The sequence below is a fragment of the Aptenodytes patagonicus genome, chromosome 21, assembly GCF_965638725.1.
Source record: "Aptenodytes patagonicus chromosome 21, bAptPat1.pri.cur, whole genome shotgun sequence".
NCBI classification, from domain to species: domain Eukaryota; kingdom Metazoa; phylum Chordata; class Aves; order Sphenisciformes; family Spheniscidae; genus Aptenodytes; species Aptenodytes patagonicus.
This window is the reverse complement of record NC_134969.1, coordinates 8,547,756-8,569,331: the sequence shown is the minus strand read 5'-3', so window position 1 is coordinate 8,569,331 and position 21,576 is coordinate 8,547,756.

The following is a 21,576-nucleotide window of genomic DNA, read 5'->3' as shown; positions in this document are numbered from 1 at the left end:
GAATGCAGTTCTGGGCTACCTGACTTGAGGTAGCATTCTAGCGTACCATTCCCAAACAACATAGGGCCTGCAAAATTTTTAGACGTACAGACACTTGAACAGGTAAATACTGTAGCAAGAAATCCAAGGAGCTGCTATTACAACTTCATCTGCGAGGTCATGGTAGATGAGGAGATCTTGTTCCCAAAGGATGTTGCTTAACTAACCACTGTATTATACTGTAAAGCAATTAATTCATGCTCATTGAAGAAGTTCTGCCAAATATAGAGCATAAAACAATGAAAGGCACTTGAAGTCAGAACTCACTTGGTATTAGCACAAGTCTAATTTTGCAAAAGTGACTGTTCCACATCTAATTATATAAATACAAAAATCAATACCAAAATTGGCATGCATGAGAAAAGAACAGCTGCTCAGTCCTTCATACTGTAATGTGATTATTATTCGTGAAGCATTCAAAAGGCACAGATCTAATCCAGGGTCACCTGGCTAAAACAGATGCATTAGATCTGAAAACCCATCAGTCAGGGGAACTACCATAGTAGCAGAAAAGGAAACTGTGCATAATGAGGATCCTTTTGAGCACCCTCTTGTCTTGTAGAATTACTGGTACGTCCTTCCTTCATTTTGTGGTGCTTCTGTACTGTATGTATGCATCAGTATTTCTGCCACAGTCTAAAAACAGTTTTCCCTACCATATTCTTACTTCTCTACCACCGGTGTCACAGGTTGGTTGTATATAAAACAGCCAAATGTGTCATGAGTTTCCCCCTCCAAGAGCCTCAGCAATGGAGCTGGGTATGGAATTGGTTTTCCTGTCCTCTAACCTTTTTTTATCATGTCAGGACATTTTTGCTCCAAACTTATGATAGAGAGTTTAAATCTTGATGAAAAATTCTTCTGTTTGCTATGGAAAACCTGAATTTGACAAAAGTTGGCATGACTGTTGGAGGGATGGCCCTTACACACTGGGCCCGTGGAAATATCACAAGAAACATGACGTTTCTCTCTGCGCTCTGAAGCAGCACGTCAAACAAATTGCATTCTGAAAGCTTTGCTACACAGAACGATACTTCATTTTATCTCTGTGATCACTGTTAACATGACTTACCTATATTAACAGGAGCATTACACAGGGAATCTCCCTGGCATCTTAGTTCAGGAAAGCAAACCATGCTAAAGGACAGCACCGAAATATACGCTGAAGCCCTACGGAAACTGATGCAACATGACGATGGCTAAGTGCTAGAATAAGGCTGGCAGGTTCTACTGCTCTAATAGAACAAGACTCCAACTGATCTCAGTGGTGTTTCCAGGATCCTTTAAGTGCCTTTTATATAACCTGGAAACCCACTGTGAGATTGATTTTCAGAATACCCTAAATGCAATGAAACAATACAGGATCTCTCATTCTTGCCACGGACAAGTTACTTGAAATCTCACATCCATACCACCGCAACTCCCAAATGTCCCCACGTACAGTTCTTTCCTCCATTTTCCAAATGGCCCTGAAGGAGGGGAAAAAAACCCAACCCTGAATCTCAGTAACCGAGATTATTTTCTTTTACTCGAATGTGCAAAATCATTTGGAAGGTAGCAAAGAAGCCTCGCAAATATTTCTTCTCACGTCACAGACTTATTTTGCAAAGAATGGCAAAGCAGCAGTGGTTGCCATGGTTATCTCTTCCTGGAGATAACATTAATGGAAACTAAAACTCTCATCCTGTCTGAGGAACAGTGATATTCAAAACAAGAGCTGTAGCAAGGTCCTCAAACTGCCACGTTCCTGCAGCACTGACCAGGGAGATCCTCTCAGTTTTGCATCACCTGTAAGCTACGCTGACACTGCTACAGGGGGTCATCCTGCACAGCACCAAGCAGTTGCCCTTGGGAAGACGTGCTTTCTTCTTCTCACTCTCCCTCTCAAAGCCCCCAAGCTGAATTCCCAGTGCTGTTTTGTTTTTAAAACAAATGTCAACCAAACAGCCACCTGGAGCAAACCCCGAGGGAAGAGGCTTGCTTTGAACCAGACATCAGGAGTTTCCCTATCCCGCAGCTCAGTCCATGGGCCATGTGGTCAGTATGGATGCACCCTCCAGATTACTGTGTTCTCTTAGGACAATTTTAGATTTCTCCAATCAGCAAGGCATTTTTTCCTTGCAAACTACAAATACCTCTTACACCAATATATGTACGAGCGTAACAGCAGCAATAGAATGCTTTGTCGTAAGTTTCTGAAATTCTTGCTGCACAGGGTAGAAACTCCTGATCTGGCTCAGGTCAAGCTCGGTTGAGCACTGGAAACACCGGAGCTTGGGCAGCACAGTGTCTGTTAGGAAGCAGATTAAATTATGCAGGGGAGAACCCCACAACTACGCTGAGGTGGCTTCTTGGTACCAAGGTACTTCTGTGACTTTTTTACTGCACTGCAGTGTAAACACAGCCTGTGCTTTTCGAAAACTAAAGATCAATCCTTAAAATGCAACTCCTTGGACAGTAATAATATTTTGCCAGTTAAACACACACCTCTCACCAATGGATTTTTTTTTTTCTTTAAACCTTTGCTTCTTCTGCAGTAGCCAATAGTACAGAGAACTAACGATATGGCCACAAAAAAGTGGCTTCTGTTTTGTGAGCTCTAAATAAACTTGCAATTCACAGTCTTTAAGATTGGGAAAGCTTAAAAAAAGCTCAGAAACAAAAGAAATACAACATTTCAATAAGAGGCCATTGGTTTTAACTGTTCCCAGAAGGAGGATCTGCTGATAGTATCATGGCAGAGTTTCTACAGAAGTTATTGACCTGTTTATTCCTCACTTCAAAAAACAGTAGGCACTGAAAAGCAAAAATAAATGAAAGTGGCTAGTGACCTTCAACAGGTATTTGTAATGGCAATGCCCTCATCTGAGTAACAGAGTAATCCAGCCCTCTCTCAATTCCTTGTGCCCCCCCCGGCCAAACCAAACTGTCAAAACCCCAAACCCTAAAACAAGGAATTCAAATAATTTCAATGGTGATTGGAAAATCCCTTTGCCACCAGGGACTCATACTTCTTCTCGGCTGCAGCACGGATGCTTAGAACCTCCAAGTTGATGTCTAGTCTGGGGAAATCTTGACTTGTGGCACCCAAGCCACCATAATTTATGCTTCTATAAGCAAGAGTGTAATTATAACTGTAGCACTGTTCTTCCTTCCAGACTTTGGCAATCAACATCATTAACTTCTCCGCCCCACTGCACCTGTGGTAATTAGTCACCAGTATTTTAATATTACCTCTGCCAGCTGAAACAATGCTGATGTTCCACACTGTTCTGTTAAATCAGAAGGACCTGAATGGGATGTACTTGAAGAAATCTAGAGAAAAAACAGAGGGGAAGAAAAAGGAAAAACATTCTTTTACCAGCACAATTCTTTTATGTTTACCACACAGCTTTTGAATGGATTATTTCCTCCCTCTTCCCAAAATTCATTCAGAACATTATATAGTGAAAAAGAAGGGCAGACCTGTGCATGCTGTTGTAAATAAAACCCTGCTCCACCATTGCTCCGGTGGATAATACCACTGGACACTAAAAGCTGTTTCCAGATTTGGGGATCTTCTTGTCAGGACTCTCTTTGAGGAGCAGGATGAACTGAAGCACATGCTCTCTCACACATCAACAGACTCCAGCGGCTTAGCACCAATCTGCACCAGCATGCAACCCAGCTGGTGGTGTTTTTGAGGGCTTAGTTGGACATCTGATTGCAACATCATTCCATTGTCACAGCTTAAGCAGGTTACTCCTGTCAGGCTACGGCACTGCCTGCTGGTGTCCTCTAGGACTCATATAAAAGAGATGCTATGAAACCAAAGTGAAGTAGGAGCCCTCAAGCCTTTGGTAACCTTGACTACTCCTCAGAGTACAGGAGGCTGTCTGGCAAGCAGGTAGCTGATTATTCTGCAGAATCTTTTTCCTGTATCAGGCTGTGATCCTTCTGAGTACTTGAGAGTGTTGTATATCAGTTTTGAGCTAGGTGCAAAGAAATTATCTTTTCCTCAACAAATTAAAAGCATCGGGCTCAGGATTGGCCATTAGTATGGAGAAGAAAATGTTCTATTCTTAAGGACATAACCCATAATCTCTGACCAGGCTTGCAGGTTTCTTATCCTTGCTTCCTTAGAAAGAGTTGGAGTTCTAGGGACTGGAGAACTCAAGTGTTTTCATTGCTCTCAACCAACATGGGCCCACAAAGTTGATTTTGCAGAAATCAACCCATCATTGCCGTAAACGAAAGAAACAAAAAAGGTTAATAATGCTATCTCTATGTCTCCTGGAAGCTACAGCTTTTCACAGCATCTCCCAAGCTCTGACCATTACAGCTCAAGTCTCTAAACGCCGCTTACAGCCAAGCCTTGTTAGTGCTGTTAGCCCTCTGCGGCAGAAGTGGCCTCCTTGTCTTGTGGAGGTGACATGGGTACCCCCACTGCTGCCTCCCTTCACTCTCATGCCTCCGCACTGAAGGCTAAAGACAAAGCATGCATTTAGGCACAGGAAGAGACTCAGCAGAGCGGATCAGCAACAGCCTCCCAGGCTTCAGACTGCAGAGCGGCTGCTCCAACCATTTTTAGAAACTTAGAAATTCTCAGCATTTTATAAAAAATAATTTAACCCACTTCTGCATTTTATTTTGTCACCATGTGTGAAATATCAAAAACGAAGACATAGGGAAGGGGGGCGGGGGGGGAAGAGGAAGTTAGTCAATCCACACAGCAGAGAGAGAAAGGAGGAGCAGAGCAGTGCGGTGTGCTGAAGCAGACAGGCTCCCACGTGCCAGACGCCTGCTGTGCCAGCAGCATGGAGACAGCAGTCCCGTCCCCACCGGTGCACAGCATCTGCGGTTTGGGGTTACAGTGGCATGGCACAGATGGCTGCCAAATGACCTTGCAAACCTAAGACACCCTCAAGGTGATAATGAACACTGTTTGTTTGGGACGCTCCAAACCAGGTCCTGAACCGCTATCTGAACAGTTAAGCTGAATCTCTCACGTTTTTTTAATCCAATTACAGTCCGACACTACAGAGATCTCCAAAACTGGAAAAAATCGATAGCACTAATGTACTACAAGAGGTAGAGATAAGGAGGATGCGCTTAGCACGTCTGCCATGCTTTTCTCAGTTTGAATCACAGCCTTTAACATTCATTTTGTGTATTAAATTAGGCTTGTAGGAATCCATTGGAGCAAACACTGAGAGAGTGATCACGGAAACCTGTCCAACATGCAAACGTCATGCTGACAGACTCAGCCTCACTTTTTCCACCAACTACAGTACAAAGTCCGCACTCCTGTGGACAAGCACTTGTCCTTCCCCCAAATTGGGGCTTCACAGTCACATCACAACTTGTAATGCTGACTTCCCTAAGTCAGGCTGGACTCAGCAACAGCCTTACTCCAGAACAGCACTACTCAAAGCCTGCTGCTGTCCCGTACGAGGACACCTCAAAAACTTCTGGTGTCCCTGACTAAGAATTACCAGCCTTTCTGCTCTCCCAGGGCTGCAGCAGTCAAATGCCCTTATGGATCCCTGATCACAGTTCGGTGTAATCACCCTTGCATAGGCACGGCTGACAATGTAGCACACACCCACAAACTCTACTACTGCCAGCGACTGCCTGTAGGGTAAGGCAGGTTTTCTTCCACTCATATAAGTTCCTGTAAAGTCAGATAGTAGCATTACTATCCATGGAACAAGGCATGAAATACTTCTATTTCAGTGCTTCCAACCTCTGTCTTTTTTTCCCTGAGAGGGATTAACCTCAGGGTTAACCTCACCAGCAAGAATATATGGCTGGATGCCACTAGGTGGGATCCAGAGAACCATTTTCCTCACGGAAATAGGAAGTGATTTTGTAAAAAAAAAAAAAAAAAAGGGCAAAAAAAGTGTACGAGTAAAGTGCTAGCATCCTCTCTCATTTACCTGGAATGCAGCGTGTATCTTCATCTTTCAATCATCAAGAAGAATATTTGCACACCGAGCCTCAAAGATTTTTGAGTGATTCATCCATATCAAATGGGAGACCTCTACAAGGTATATTTAAGACTCACACAGAATTTCTAGGACTGTTGGGAAACCTGACCTAGTATTCTTGACTACTGCTGACAGCTGCCAGTTTCAGAACTTAATACACAACTTCATAGAATCATAGAGTAGTTTGGGTTGGAAGGGATCTTTAAAGGTCATCTAGTCCAACTCCCCTGCCGTGGGCAGGGACATCTTCAACTAGATCAGGTTGCTCAGAGCCCCGTCTAACCTGGCCTGGAATGTTTCCAGGGATGGGGCATCCACCACCTCTCTGGGCAACCTGTTCCAGTGTTTCACCACCCTCAGCGTAAAAAATTTCTTCCTTATATCTAGTCTATATCTACCCAACTAACTCTAACTTCAACTTCCAATTCTTCATACAGATTCCTGATGATCTTAAAGTCTACTCTTCCCTTCGTCTTCTTGGTCCCCAATTCAGCAATGCACCCTCTAGTCGTCTATAAACAAAGCTCTACTTTTTGAATCCTGGTATCCAGCTCCTCATTAAGAACAATGCCATTGTCTCTTGCAGGCATATCTTGCCTCCTGGTGTACAATGTGAGGAAAGAGTAATTTCCTCACATTCCAAAACTAGTTTTGACAAGAGAATGGGCGCTCCTAACAAAACCCAAGTGAGATCCATGGAGTACTAATAGAAAGAGAGGAAGCCAACATTTCACTTCAGCAAAAAAAAATCCTCTTCATATTAAAAAAAACAAACTGCAGGAGATATAAACTTAGAATTCATTCTGCCAAAGTTGCTGGCCAAATGTCCGAAGTAAGAGGATGGCTCATCAATCAGCTCTCAGTGAGATTACAGATCTCAATTCCCTATCTTAACACCGTCTTCTAGTTTTAATCAGAATAACCTGCAATACCACAACCACAAATAGCCCCTTCTTATCTAAAGGTTTAACTTGGAGATCATTAGGATCAAGTTACTACCTTTTTTACAATGCAGGTCAGCATTTTATCTACTATATTACATTCTAGTTTGCATAAGAAGCATGTGCCATGGTACTTTTCAATTCCCCCACCAGAACAGGCATTTCATGTCAACACAGATATTTAATAACTTCAGTATATAGGCAAACCTCAAATATACTCATCTATTTTACGTAAAGGCTTTACCTGGGAAGATGACAGCTTTACTGAAGGCAAGGCTGGAAGAGAAGATACCGACTAGCTCTCACACTCCCAATTGCAAGGCATTCTGACCAAAAGTTTTGGATTCAAATCTTCTATTCAGCACAGAAATAAATAGAAAGGGTTGCCTGTAAGCCTGCTCCAAGTGAGTATGTGAGAACACAGCAAAACCACTCTCAAGTATGCTTTTTTCTTAAACGCTAATAACCAGTTGGACTAGCAAGGAAAATTCTACCTTGTTGCATGCTACATCTGATTAGTTTTTGATTAAATCACTTAGAGAAAAACCTCAGAAAAGCAGATGAAAGTGAAAAGTTTGGGGTTTCTGGCTCCATTTTGTTTTTAAGATGGTTAAACTGGCAATTTTATTGCTTTCACTCTCCGGAAGCATTTTCTTTGTTTAATACCGGATGAGAGTTTAGCTAAGCAAATCTAAGAGGTACTCGTTTCTTCTCAACGAAGCAGTCATCAGCATCTGTTTGCATTTGCCAAACACACATCCAGTAAGACCAAGAGAGCAAGGGGTCCCATCTGCTCTGTTTCCCTCACATGGCAAGGAGGATGACAGCAACCAGCCCATGTGAGCAGACAGCCACCGCGCTAAGGAACACAGCCCACTGCTCAGAAATCACTGGCCTGTATAATGGCTTTCCATAAAGGTACAAATGAGAAGGACAAAAGGAGGACCAAGTCCCTGCAAGATCCGAGCAGAATGAGAAAGCCAAGAGCATAACTTGGCAACACTCCAAAATAAAAAAAAAACAACAACCTCTTATGAGGATGTCACATCATCTTGGAAGAGCAGTGCACTTGCCTGCGCGCTGGCAGGACCCAACAAAGTCTTACTCCTGTGATTTTCATCATCTGTTGTGGCAGGCCACTGGGCAGGCCTCATTAGCCATATCCTCAACAGCTTTAATTGACGACTATAGCACTTGGGACAGACAAACAGATGAAAGGCTAACCGAGGCTGTAAGGAAGAAAGAATCCCATGCTACGTCTACATATAATGAGCTCTTTCTGAGTGACAGGGGACTTGTACTCCTGGGGTAAAGGTGTCCATTTTAAATGACAAATCTACTCAATGGGATCGCAGTCTTCACAAAGAGGCACTCTTACTCACCCTGCCGCAAAGGTGGCGAAGAGAAAGGGAACATATGAAGAACACCCAAAACTGAGCTGGGACAGCCGCCAAAAGTCTCCAGGCACATCAGACCACAGCACACTCCACATTTCTTCACAGGTCTACTTGGCTACTGGCTAAATGACTACTTTGCCTCCCTCTCCCTCTTTTCTTTTGTAGCCCTGTCCATTGCTGACAGCAGCCTACTGCAAATTGCTTACCATAATTTAGCTTACTAAATGCAGTAATGCATTCATAGAGACAGGACCCAGTAAGAAGCGGCACAGCGAGGAACGGGATTTTTGCCAAACTCGACAAAGACACCCTGTGCAAATGAAAGCCCTTATATTTGAAAGAGCACAAGCAGCATTAAGAGCAGGGGCACAGGGGGAAAGCTTAAAGAGGTCCTGTAGCATTCTCAGTACTTTCCCCTGGAACAACCTAAATGAAATCAAGGTGCAGTCTTCCTGATTTCTGTCCCTTATTTCCAGACACTGAAAAAACAACCAAAAAGTGCAACCCCCCTCCAGACTGCACACACACATTAGTATTTTTTACAAGAAAAAAATGCATTAACCCTGACTCTAAAACTGTCCTCTCCAGTTTCTAATGAACTTTCCAAGCACCTCTTCTACCTAACATTTGAGGATTCATACATGCACTCCAGTGTGCCAGATGAGCTGGCTCAGCGTAGCGGTATGCAACTCTATGCACTGCCACAGCCATATGACAATTTTCAGGTTTGTTGTTTTCTTGGTTGTTCATTTAGGAGAGGAATTGATTTTAGGTTCTGTGAAATTTTGAAAGTATGGCTAAGTCAGGTTTTAAAAGACAATTTGAAAATAGTTTAGCAAAGGCAATTCGTAACCTATTCAATGCTGCAGGTATCCACAATTGCTGTTTAATTAAAATGTAAGATGGCCAAGATCTTTGAAACTAAGTTAGCAGATTGACTCGTGCAAGACTTTGCAATAAAATTCACAGGGAATATTCTCCAGCTTATGTCTTTTACTGGGTTTAAAAGTAACCGCTTCAGCACATGGCTTCATCCTGCTCAATTCCACTGATTTTCTCAGAAGAACTTCCCAATTTAACTTGTAACTTTAAAAAAAGATGGCACATATGCAAACATCTTCAGGATTAGAGATACTAACTCTATTGTCTCTTTTATAGGGGTGTTTGTATTCAGGTATTTTATGGCACCAGAATCAGTAAATTGTTTTGTTCTTAACTGAACCTCCTAAGAAATACATTGAGGCCCATCCTAGCCAAGCTAAAAACACACAGTACACAATTAGCTTAACATTTAACAGAAGGAAGCATGTTGTATGTAGTCAAACCTCCGTAAATACACGGAATGATGAACAGGGTATCTTCCCATCTTGTTAGGCTCCTCCATGATAGCACCAGCTCCAATCCCCGTCTTCTCAGACACACCCTGAATATACATTTAGCATAACAGATTCTGTAAGCAGTACCAGGCTCCCCCAAATGGGCAAGAACAGTATAGGTGTGGAAAATCAATTCTTAGAGGCACATTAAACACATGGGAGAAGAAATTCTTAAAAGCAATCTTTAAGAACTCCAGATTTTCAATACATGGAGAAAGCAGGAGAACTTACATGCTTAAAGGTAGTTTACAGGCTTTATAAGTCACCACCTAACAATGCTGCTACATAGCTGTTGTGATAAGCTTCCTTTGACCTGCAAGTTTATTTTTCAAAGGATTCCTGCCTCTAGGGCACTTGCCATTTTGCACTGATGCAGCCTCTTCCACAGGCAGCGCACAGTGTCATTCCGGAATGTCTTTTATTTGTTGTTTTCCTAGATGTAAATTAACAGGCCATTTGGAAAAAAAAAGTCTGCAGTGGTCCTTTGGTATGGAAGGCCAGGTCATGTTCACAAGCCCAGTATCTTTTGTGTATGCTACAGCTGGTAGAACTGGCCAACATCTCGTCCAACCACTGGTTATTGCCCCTCCCTCCCCGATTTTTCTTAACACAATGCTGCCATGAAGGTAAACATCTACTGGTGGGAATCCCTTATAAGACAGAGTGCTTTGCCATCCAGTGACCACTCTTACTGGCTCCTCGCTTCCTCCCATCCTCCCCCACCGTATTTCAGCCATTATACCTCAGCAAACTGAAACAATGCAGACTCCTCGGTTTGTTTTACAGCTCCTGGGACTCCAGGCTGTGACGCGCTTGAAGAGATCTGTCAGGAAAACAATTACATTTGTATTACCTAACTCTTCAGTTTCAGTATCTAACTTCAACATGCTAAGTTTCTGATCCATCATGCAGAAAGACTCCTGGTACCTAAGAACATGCAGATGAGTCCCAGCACGCCTGTACAATGAACAGTAGCTGCCTTCCCAGGAGACATGTGAATGGGTGATCTGTGAAATAGCGATCCTGAATAATTTTTCACAAGGGAAGTCTTTCCTAGGATCAATAGAACAGGCTAAGTCTTTTTTGAAGGGCTTTTATTTGCCCACTGGTATGTCAAAAGAGGGTTAGCAACAAAACTTAACACTGTATTGGATTTCACAGTTCAGTGAAAGACCGAGACTGCAGAACAGTGGTGCTGACAGAGCACAAATTGCTCCTTAGCACGGAAGATAAGTGTGGACAGGGACACAACACGTGCAGGTACTTTTAAGAAGAGATACCAGATCCATCCCAGACACGAAGGGAACTGCATTTTATACTCTTTAACTTCTGTCAGTTATTTTTGTTGCAAATGACACCTCTGACTAATGTTAGACCTAGGTACAATACCAATTATTTTGCCATTGACACACATACCTGCCATGCACTGTTTAAGTGCAGCCTCACTACAGGCTGTTTAACACCCTTGAAAAATAAGACTAGCTACTATACATTTCTAATTACTGATCATCAGTAAGCTGCTTCTAAACAGCATGTTTCAGCAGTGCACAAGAGCTTGTTTCCTGGCACGCACGGAAGTGCTTCTTCGATGGGTAGGGAAAAGCCAGCAGCCACAAGCCCTTAGCAAGAGCGCATCTTGCAGCACACAACACAATCCCTGCCTACTACCACATGGCACTTTCTTTCTTGGGCACTGTAAAATGAACTGAAACCATTCAGGGAGCTGGTATTTGTCTTACTCTTTGAAGGATGTAGCAATGAAATTCAAGAAACAGACTGTTATCAAGAGGAACTATACAAAGTCTTACATTGCTCAACTGACAGTATAACTGACAGTTGAAGGATGCAAAAGCATCTTAGAAATACTGGAAGATGGATGTTGAATTATTGCCACAGAAGTATCGTAAGTGACACTGGAATTAACCCATTTTGAGAAGCTTCTAAGCATTGCTTTGCATTGCTGGCAAACCAGGCATTTCGTTTTCCTGACAAGAAAAGCCAGCAGACTGTTGAAAAGCCTCATCACAGGTTATGTACTTCACTCTGGCCATTACCTTTAATCAGAAATAAAGGATCAGTGCTTTAATTTCTTTCTAATACATTCTGAAAGCCTCAGATCTTTAAGTTGGAACTCAAGGTCTTGTGGGTTGATGTTCAAACAAACAAACAAATCATATTTTCTGTGTGCTAGGATTGCAATGTATCTGCCCCGTAAGTGATGATGTTTAGGGAGGAGTATGAAGGTGCACACAGCAATGAGTATTAAAGACATGGGAGTCAGATTCACGGCTGGTGTGAAAATGAGTAATAAAAAGAAGCCCCTGCTATGACAACATTTCTTTCCATAGGCACTTACTCAAACACCACCCAGCATCCTGTACAATCAATATTTACACAGTTAAATATTTATATGTCACTTGGTTATGACCATTTCAAAACTTGGAAAGATATAAACAAGCAAGTGACGCTTGCAGAGGGCCAGGATTCTTTGCAGCCTCATTCTTGTCTTGTGACTTATGCCAACAAAATCCATTAAAACTTTGATGAAATAGTGTATACTTCAAAAAAAACCAACAAACAACCCAAACATCACAGTTGCACTTCTAGCAATTACTGGAAATATGTTGACAAAAATGTACATTGCAAAACTAAAGCATAGTTGCATAGAGCTATTTGGTGGTTATAGAATAGAAGAAAATTTTGGAAGTTCCAGGACTACAGTTATTTTTGATGGAGTCAATGACTGAAGCAGCCACAATAGATAAAGGACATAATGTAACATCCAAATACACATGTTAAAACTTTAGTTATTAAGACTCCAGTTAAAAACTACCCAGGAATGACACATCTCTCAATCACTGCTTAAACCACAGCTCCATTATTGCACGAGGGTTTCCACCATGTTCCTAAACACACTCTCCTGCACTTCAAGTTTGACCTATCTAGCTGAGAAATGATCCAGTACCATAAAACCAAAAAGAAGGAACAAATAAAAGCATGAATTTTAGTTAAAGATATTTGATTTCTCTTTCAGCTGAACATCAGATGCTTCTTAAAAGGAAACACTGGGGAAGACAACCCTTTTTAAAGAAACTCACCTCTGCAAACTGAAACAATGACGACTTCTGACAAGCTTCCATAGAATTAGTCACATCAGATTGGCAAGTACTCAAGGAAACCTGAAACAAGGAGTGTGGAGAGTAGGACCTCAAGGGTATTTCTTCCAAGCTAAGAACAAGAGCGAGCAAAACAAACTACCAGGCAGCAGTAAGACAAAGCAGTCTTTAAGAGAAGATGGACAATCTAATGTCTCACAGTCCCGGACAGGTTAAATCAAATTAAAAGGTGAAAACATAGTTCAGTGCCTATTTTAATGTATTTGACAATCACCGAAGAAGAGAGCACAAAAATTACCAGGATTTCTTTTTTTTATTCCAAACTTTGCAAGGGAGTTTTATGCAACAAAATACTAAACTGATGATTTTGGGCTACATACACAAGTACCTTGTATTAGTGATGCTATCAACACTGCTACATCTGTAATTTATACTACCACTCTGAACAAGAAAATTACTTAGAAGCTAAAAAAAAAAAGTTTTTGAAGACACTGAGGGTTGCTAAGTGACAGAAATACTTGTTAGAAAAATAATCCCCAATGACCTAACAGCGTGACAATAAGTAGCTAAGGGTACCACAAGCCTGAAGCTGCTCAAATAATATAGCTAAATATCCGTTTAGGGGTGCTTATGAGAAGCAGGGCAAGATAGAGTCATAACTTCTGAAATCAAAATACAAAGAAATTACTGCTCAAAAACAACAGCCTTATTTGAATTAACACAGAGTTTAGCTGTACTATTCTTATTAGCCAGAAATGTGTTAATCAAACACCATCCTGTAAAGGAATTGTATCAAATATGATACATTCATTAAATGTCACATTTGAGTGTAAAAGGTTCACATGTGTAACTCCTAGAAGCGTGAGGTACCGTTAGTATAAACGAAGGTATGTAACATTGCTCATAGGAAACTGAAGAAAGGAAGGACGCTTTGTGGGATTTTAGGAAAAGTAACAGGATGGAATTTTTTTCCCTATCAATTTTTAATTTTTCATGAAATTTCAGTTTCTTTAAAACATTTCAATGCAAATGTGGATTTTACCTTATTACCAAAACAAGTATGTCAATAGCACTTCTTAGTGAATGCACCCATGACATTTAGCTAGCAACTGCATCTCTTGCCCATAAGCACAAAGCACCACAGAATAAGCAGGCCTCCAGCACACGCAGCTTGTCCTGCTGCTCCTGCCGCTGTTTCTCCGAGATGCTCAAGCACTGCAATAGCACCAGTGGTATTTTGTTTCGGGAATCTGCTACCCCTAGTCCCCTGAAAACATGAGATCACAGTGTAGCGACCCACAGGCCAAGAGGAACTATACCATGCAACTATTTGCTTACGTACAGTCGAACTTGTTTCTTCCCTGCCATAAAACCAAGCAGTAAAAGAGCCTCCTACGACCTATGCTTCCATTACATTTATTAGACACCAAGCAGGAGGTTTTGTCAGTGTACTGTGGGAGTACACCAACCCAAAGGGTTACAAATAACGTATTTTTAAGGCCTGTCTTTTGCTTTTTCAATGGTTTGTGTTACTGTTTGCACTGACGTAATGTTTATGACTGCTTTTCTCATGTTTCTGTATTGGTTAAGGTGTCTGTGCCTCAGCAGCAGTGTGGACTGTACCAGAGATGTATCCCAATCTTGCTGCTGTTGACTGACCCGCTTCTGAAGGTCTGAGTCTCTGCACTGTTGTGAAATATATAAGGATGCTGCTTGCATGTCTGAGCGCTCACTTGGTTATTTCAGGCCACTTCACTGGTGGGGTTCTCCCAGGAATAGCCAAACTTGGGATTTAGTTCCCAATATATCTTAAACTTTCCACAGTTCAACCAGCTGCCTTACGGACCTTAGTTTGTGGTGTCAATTGAAGCAGTTTGTTAGCAAGCGGCGCCTACTCGATATGCCGTACGAAAGGGCACTGTTTTGCTTAGGAGGAGTGATGTGAATGAGGAAGCTATGTGAAACCTCTCCACGCCCCGAAGCAGGTACTGCAGGGCCACTCATGTCTGAACTCTGCCCACACGCCGTAACGGAGACTGTGGCTTTGCAGTTTCCTTGTCCTATCTAAGGGCACATCCACATGGATGTGTCGACCCACCCCCGAGCTGGCACGGCACAAACCAGCCCTGATTTGGGAGCCATTGACCTGCGCCACCCCAGGAGCACTGTGCTGGAGTGGAGGAGCCCTCCCGAGAGGGGCTATTATGGCTCAGCCTCTGCAACACCAGCGCTGTAAGGCACTCGCTCCCCAGGTGGGTGCAGAGAGGGAGGACGAGCCTTCTCGTTGCCTCTGAGGCCATGTGCTGGGGCCTGTTCACCTGGCGGTACAGGAACCACAAGCCGTGGGAGGTGTGAAGCCCAGTTCGTCACCACTTTGCGTGTAAAGGACAGATTTTTGGTGCTCAGTAACTCAGAGGTGATTTTGTGGTTAGAACAACCATACCTTTCCTATCCATTTCCATTATCTTTAAAAGGTTAATGCTGTGGCCTTTGGTTGACAGAAGCACTGGTTCGAGCTTGTTTCTCCTACTCAGCTGCTCCCCTCACACTCCCAGCTTGTGGGAAATTTATTATCTCCAGGACTTCTAACTTCTGCCAGGCTGAACCTGATCAAAGCATTAAAATAATTACCAGGGAGAGTGGAGACATAGATAGTGCTAGTGCATACGTCTCATTTCCTGCCATAATAAAACGTCCTCAGCATCTCGTTTAGAATCATAGAATCATTGAGGTTGGAAAAGACCTCTAAGATCATCGAGTCCAACCGTCGACCCAACACCACCATGCCCACTAAACCATGTCCCTAAGCGCCTCATCTACACGTCTTTTAAATACGTCCAGGGATGGGGACTCAACCACTTCCCTGGGCAGCCTGTTCCAGTGTTTAACCACTCTTTCAGTAAAGAAATTTTTCCTCATGTCCAATCTAAACCTCCCCTGCCACAACTTGAGGCCGTTTCCTCTCGTCCTATCACTAGTTACTTGGGAGAAGAGACCAACACCCCCCCTCGCTACAAGCAGTTGTAGAGAGTGATGAGGTCTCCCCTCAGCCTCCTTTTCTCCAGGCTAAACAACCCCAGTTCCCTCAGCCGCTCCTCATCAGACTTGTTCTCCAGACCCCTCACCAGCCTCGTTGCCCTTCTCTGGACACGCTCCAGCACCTCGACGTCCTTCTTGTAGTGAGGGGCCCAAAACTGAACACAGTATTCGAGGTGCGGCCTCACCAGGGCCGAGTACAGGGGCACAATCACTTCCCTACTCCTGCTGGCCACACTCTTTCTGATACAGGCCAGGATGCCATTGGCCTTCTTGGCCGCCTGGGCACACTGCCGGCTCACGTTCAGCCGGCTGTCGACCAGCACCCCCAGGTCCTTTTCCGACAGGCAGCTTTCCAGCCCCTCTTCCCCAAGCCTGTAGCGCTGCATGGGGTTGTTGTGGCCGAAATGCAGGACCCGGCACTTGGCCTTGTTGAACCTCATACAGTTGGCCTCGGCCCATCGATCCAGCCTGTCCAGGTCCCTCTGCAGAGCCTTCCTACCCTCGAGCAGATCAACACTCCCGCCCAACTTGGTGTCATCTGCGTTTCTTCTCCTCTTTCCTCCTCCTGGCTTACCCTCAGTTGCACCAAGAGATTTTTCACTTCTGATTTACACCCCAGGCAATACCACCCTGTGCAGACCCAGCATCGCATGCAAGGTAATCTTTTGTTCTCAAAGATAAGGAAACCACAAGGATACCACCTCCAGAGCCTCCCTTTCCCTTGCAGGTTACTGTAACCCGCTCTAAAACAGATCACTCCGAATGAGGGCAAAGGACAGCCCCTGGCTCACCTTCCGCACTGACTGATGCGAGGCTTTAACACCGTCCTGATGTGCAGAGCAGCGGTGAGGGGGAAACTGGTAGAGGAGCTGGGTTTTGGACTACACAACAAATCCTGGGATTGCTGGGCAGTAACTGACAGACAGGCCACTTGGTGCTACTGTAAGGCAAGCAAAGGGCCTGACGGGCAAGTAAGGGAGATGTGCAGGGAGGTGAGCGGGCAAGCAAGGAGCGCTCCTCACCCAGCTTCAGGCCTTCTGCTAATAAACCCGCTGTGAGAAAGGGAGAGGACCAGGCTTTGCCTAGCGCAACCACCATAGCTGGAGCAGACCCATCTGGCATTTCTGCTCAGGTATTCAACAAAATATGCTCATATACACACCACAGTCTTGCATAACTGATGAAAGGACCCAAAAGCCAGGTGGAAACCCAAGTCCTTTGCTTACTGCTGGTAAGGTCTGTGACTTCTCCTGCCCATCTGCTTAGTAACTCCAGCCACTGCTTGGAAATCAATCATGTACCGACACTGAATTCTGTTATCAGAAGAAAACTCTAGTCTATTGAAAAAAAATTACAAAAATACCAACATAACCAGTGACATACAGAGATGGCGACTGAAGCCCCAAGGCAGTTTTGTAAATAGCGCTGTTGTGCCTCTTCCTGTCCTCCTGCTGGTGCCTGTTCTCTTTGTTACCTGACATCTGGGCTTCTGACAACTTGAAGGTTAAACAACTGACTTGAAAAGTCCCTGTACATCCATCCAACGTACACTTGACAGAAAATCAGTGGGTGTTGAATACATTTATGTGGGATTAGCAGACCTCTAAGTATCATTTCCCTCATCTTCTCCCAAGTTCTGAGCTTAATTTCCCTCATAGTAGCTAGCAGGGGGCTATGGTTTGGATTTGTGCTGGAAACAGTGTTGAGAACACAGGGATGTTTTCGTTACTGCTGAGCAGTGCTTACACAGCGTCAAGGCCTTTTCTGCTTCTCACCCCACCCCACCAGCGAGCAGGCTGGGGGGGCACAAGAAGCTGGGAGGGGACACAGCTGGGACAGCTGACCCCAACTGACCAAAGGGATATTCCACACCATATGATGTCATGCTCAGCAATAAAACTGGAGGGGAGGTTTGCGGGGCGGCCACTGGCTGGGCATCAGTCGGTTGGTGGTGAGCAATTGTTTTCATTTGCATCACTTGTCTTTCCTGGGTTTTATTTCTCTCTCTTTTATATTTTCCTTTTCATTAAATTTTTATTATTATTATTATTTTATTTTATTTTACTTCAATTATTAAACTCTTTTTATCTCAACCCACGAGTTTTCTCACTTTTACCCTTCCGATTCTCTCCCCCATCCTGCTGGGGGGAGTGAGCGAGCTGCTGTGTGGTGCTCAGTTACCGGCTAGGGTTAAACCACGACAGTCCTTTCTCCCCCCCAGTCCATACCATTAACATCAGGCTCAGGTCCCACACTACCCAATACATCCTCATGAACCACCACTCCCCTTCCCATCCTTTGATATAACACACAGGTATCATTCCCTCCGTCTATGGACCACCCCTGTAAAACGTCCATAAAACGTCCACAAAATGTCCATTGAGGTCCTTGGGTCCATGACTTTGGGCTCCATCTGTTACGGTGGTCACTCAGGACAGGACAGGTGGTGTGTGGTGGCGAGTCCTTGGGCACCAAAGCCAGCTCAGATCGGAACCAAGGTGTTCCCCTCCTTTTCAGGGTCCAAAACGCCATTTGTAGCATCTAGCCCAGCACTTTCAGTGCCCAAAGCCCCATTTTTTGGGCCGAAATCCTCGGTTTTAGGGTCCCAACCTCTCTTTTATGACCCATAGCCATTTTTTAGGGCCCACAGTCTCATTTTGAGGGTCCAGACCCTAAAGGTGGAGCTAGTCGCCTGGCAACCTCCGCCCAGAAGTCTATGGGGAGTCACTGGACACAGAACAGCCAATCGCATTTGAGGAGGTGGGGGGGGGGAGGGACCTCAGGGAAGGGCGGGCACTGGTGGGGGGGAGTGACCCCTCAGGCAGCCAATAAGAGAGCATCACTGCAGGGGAGGGTGGGCCTGAAACCAGGGCAGAGTGACAGCCCAGGTTACCAATCAGATGTCACTACCTCAGGTGAGGGGCGGGTGCTGCAGAACAGCCACCTAACCACCTGGGGGCCAATCAGAGGCAGCATCACCTCATGGGAGGAGACCGACAGCCCTCCCGGCCTATGCCAGCGAAGACCAATGTGAGAAGAAGGTGGGCTCTGCCAGCAGCCAGGCCGAGCTTCAACATGGTGCATGTGGGGCCTGCCCCGAGGCCGAGCAGCCCCCGCCCCAGGCCTGGGGCCTGTCTTCCCCCTTTCCACCCCTCCACCCTCTCCCCCCCTGCACCACCCCCATGTTCTGGAACCCCCTGTCTTCATGGGAGCCACAGGGTCACAGAGAATCGGTATCCTGTGGCCGTGTATCCTGGTTTCGGCTGGGATAGAGTTAATTTCCTTCCTAGTAGCTGGTACAGTGCTGCGTTTTGGATTTAGGGTGAGAACAATGTTGATAACACACCGATGTTTTAGTTGTTGCTGAGCAGTGCTTACACTAGTCAAGGACTTTTCAGCTTCTCATGCCCTGCCAGTGAGAGGCTGGGAGGGGGCACAGCCAGGACAGCCGACCCAAACTGGCCACAGGGACATTCCACACCATGGGACGTCATGCTCAGTACATAAACTGGGGGGAGTTGGCCGGGGGAGGGGTGACCGCTGCTCGGGAACTGGCTGGGCATCGGTCGGCGGGTAGGGAGCAGTTGCGTTGTGCATCGCTTATTTTGTATATTCTTTTATCATTATTATTATTATTATTTTCCCTTCCTTTTCTGTCCTATTAAACTGTCTTTATCTCAACCCATGAATTTTACTTTTTTTTTTTTCCGATTCTCTCCCCCATCCTACTGGGGGGAGGGGGGAAGTGAGCAAATGGCTGTGCGGTGTTTAGCTGCCTGGCGGGTTAAACCATAACAGTCGTTTTGGCGCCCAACGTGAGGCACGAAGGGTTGAGATAACGACACATCTGACCAGAGCGTGTCAAGGCAAATTTGTTATAAGCATTCATCATATTGGTTTAACAGTTGCTGGTCACAATGTTGATTAATTTACTCTCAAAGTTGTTGTGCTTGCTCTCAAAGTTGTGCTATGTAACACCTTACTTGCTGTATATGTTCCCTGTTGTGCTGTCTGTCACCTCTGGGAGCTGGATCAAGGATATAATTTTGCTGCACTGTGTAACACTACTGGTTTATGATGTGATAAAATTTTTGGTCATGAGACTAATTTTTGTATTTGTGCTTCTGTATTTGTACTCAGCATTGCCATCATCTCCGTATCTCGGGAGGCACTTTTCAGAAACTATTAGTAATTACACCTTTCACCTTTTCTCCTCAGGGAACCAATCTATGGGGGAGACGGGAGGGGACACTTTCCCCTGCTCCTTCACCTTCACTTTCTCCTTCAGGCTAGTTACAACAGCTCTTGAGAATTTTGAATATCCTTGGGATGTTCAAACCAACATGGTCCTATTGCTCTGTCTCCTGAATGTGGTTCAGGTCGTGATCTTGTTTAAGATTAAACAATTATTTAAGAATAGCATCCAGAGATCCATCCCGGCAACAGGCACTGTGGCTACTCCCACCCCAGCAACAGGCACCACAACTACTCCAGCCCCCACGACAGGCACTGCAGCTACTCAAATCCCGGCGACAGGCACTGTGGCTGAACCAGAGAACCAACCCGTGCCAGTATCAGTTGCCCCTGTACACAAGAAGAAATACACAAGAAAATCAGCTCGTTTAGTAAGGGATGAAGATGAACCAGGGCCATCACGAGAACAGGAGTAGGAAGAGGCAGAACCCATAAATGAGATGGTAACCACCCAATCCCTGTCCCTGAGTGAGCTGCGAGATATACGAAAAGATTTCAGCCGTCGTCCAGGCGAGCACGTTGTCACCTGGCTGCTCCGATGCTGGGATAATGGGGCCAGTAGCCTGGAATTAGAGGGTAGGGAAGCCAAGCAGCTGGGATCCCTTTCCAGGGAAGGGGGCATTGACAAAGCAATTGGAAAAGGGGCACAAGCCCTCAGCCTCTGGAGGCGACTGCTGTCAGGCATGAAGGAAAGGTGTCCCTTCAAGGAAGATGTTATATGTCACCAAGCAGAACACCATGGAGAGGGTATCCAGTTCCTGAGGGAATTAGCCGTGCTGGAGGTGATTTATGATGACCTGAACAATGAACAGCTATCCAAAGATCCAGACGAAGTCAAGTGCACACGACCCATGTGGCGGAAGTTTGTACAGAGCGCACCATCATCATATGCCAACTCATTGGCAGTAATGACTTGGAAAGACGGAGAGGAACAAATGGTGGATGAATTGGCTGGCCAACTCCGGCAATACGAAGAAAGTCTCTCTTCCTCCCTACGGGCCTGCATCTCGGCTGTGGAGAAACTGTCCCGGAAGGTCCAGCAACTCAAAGAGGATATGTCCTACTCGCCACCTGTACGGACCAGTATCTCAGCTATTAGGAGTCAGCGTTCTTCTGCTCGAGAGAGGATATAGTGGATATACATCACGGGCCACCCTGTGGTTTTACCTACGTGACCATGGAGAGGACATGAGGAAGTGGGATGGAAAATCTACCTTGACCCTAGGGGCACGGGTACGTGAGTTGCAAGGAAAAACAATCACAAAAGGGAGTTCTTCCAGGAAAAATGCTGCTCCAGTTTCCAGTGAGCAGTTCCCCAGACAGAGCAGAAGGGCTGGTTTTACTTCAATTCTTAACAAAGGGACTTTTGATTCGCATTTACAAGCAGTGAGTAACGGATACTATGACCAGGATTAGAGGGGCCCTGCCTCCAGCCAGGTGGAGGA